Raw genomic sequence first — 1,985 nt, 5'->3', positions numbered from 1 at the left:
TGAAGGAGTTGGCATCGGTATCGTGGTCAGAGATGATAAGGGAACCATCGTTCAGGCTCGTCAAGTTAGATGGGCAGGTGGTTGCTGAAGCTTTAGGTATTAGACAGGTATTGAGTTGGCTAAAGGGTTTCAAGTTGAATCTGATGCTATGAAGATCGTGTTGGAAATAAGGCATCCGAGTCTGGTTGACTTTGATGTTATTGTCTATGATTGTGTTATTTTAGCAAGGCAGTTAAGTAAAGTTTCTTTTATTTTTGTGAGGCGATATGCGAATCAAGATGCACATGTTCTAGCGCAAAATGCCCGTTCCATGTCAGGTCATCAGAAGTGGTTCTGTCACTTTTTTGAATTTCTCACTACTGTAATTGCTTTGGATTTATGAATGAAATTTCGATTGATTCAAAAAATAAAAATAAATTATAATATTATATTAATTAAAAAATTAACTAAAACAAATATAGTATATATTAAAATTAATAACTTTTTATCAACGGACTCGACCCATGAATCATGGTTCCGACCCAAAACTGTCGGTTTACGGTTCAACAATTTGTCCTGTTCCAGACTGATTTTCGTCCGTTTTCGGGCATGTTTTGACCTGTTTCGGGCCGAATTTGACCGGGCCGGTTCACGGGCTGACCCGGCCATGGCCAGCTCTATATCCGAGCCCATTTGTCTCAAATAAAAACGGCTTAAATGCATCAAATATCACCAATTTTTGCATATTTTTAGTATTTAACATTAACTTTCAATTTTGATATATTTAACATGAACTTTCCAATTTTGCAATTATGTATTACGTTTGCGGTTTTTTTATTCTTAACGTTGTCGTTTTATATCCAAAATGGTGTTTTACATCGAAAACGGTGCCGTATTACACCAAAACGGTGCCAGTATCATTATTGCAAGATTTTGAAAGTTCATGTATTTGTATGCCAAAATTAAAAGATCATATTAAATACCAAAAACACTCGAAAGTTAGTGATTTTTATGCATTTAAGGCAATAAAAAATCTCACGTGGCATACTCATTTTTAAAATTTTAAAATCATTTTCGTTTTTCAATAAAGTTCTAAGGACCTTTTTGGATTTCTAAGGAAATATACAAATATAGCGAATTCACAATTCTTTTAATAAGTTAAATAAATATATGGGTAATACTATTTTCATAGTAAAAAGTGATGGGGATAGACTTGTAAAAACCTCTTCCCAGAAGTATCCATAATAGGCGACATGCCTCCGCTATCTAGATAGTAGGGGACATCAAAGTCCTCGTCAGACAGATAACACAGGGGGGCATCTGGGCTCCACCATCCATAATAGGCAACTTGTCTCCGCTATCCGAAGACTGCAATCTAGATAACATGAGGCATCAAAGTTCTTACCAACCGGGCAATATAGGGGCATCATGACTTCCTCACTCAAACAGTAGGGGACATAAGACCCCTACCGTTCAGACAGTACGAGACAACGGGTTCCTAGTCTAGAAGAGACTAAACCGATTCTAGCAAAAGACGAAGAATCAAGCCACTTTTTACAAAATCAGAAACACAAATGGGACATACAGAGTGCAATATTATAACAGTAAAAGGCCAACATGCGATACATCAAGACATACTATACAGTGCTATGGCATACAATATAGGACATTATTCGGAACATCAAACGAATACAAAGAGTAATAACTACTCGTCAGAATCCTAGTCTTACTAACAATTCTGTATCGCCATCATCGCTCCCTAAAAGCATATCATCATCGCGCCTAACTTGCGTACCATTGGAAGAAGAAGCAAAGTCTCCATGACCACTAGAATCTCCAAGACCGCACCCACCGACCAATAAGTTACCAGCTCTACTACCAGCGCATCCAGGGGGGAAGTCGTCAGCTCCACCATCAGCCCGCCGCAAGCAATCCTCCAGCTCCTCGATGTGATACTGCAAGAAAGCCCAAAGAGCAGTCAAAACACAAGTTGCATATTTGCATAC

Source organism: Mercurialis annua, linkage group LG1-X (assembly GCF_937616625.2).
Source record: "Mercurialis annua linkage group LG1-X, ddMerAnnu1.2, whole genome shotgun sequence".
In the NCBI taxonomy this organism is placed as follows: domain Eukaryota; kingdom Viridiplantae; phylum Streptophyta; class Magnoliopsida; order Malpighiales; family Euphorbiaceae; genus Mercurialis; species Mercurialis annua.
Note: the sequence above shows the minus strand (reverse complement) of the source record.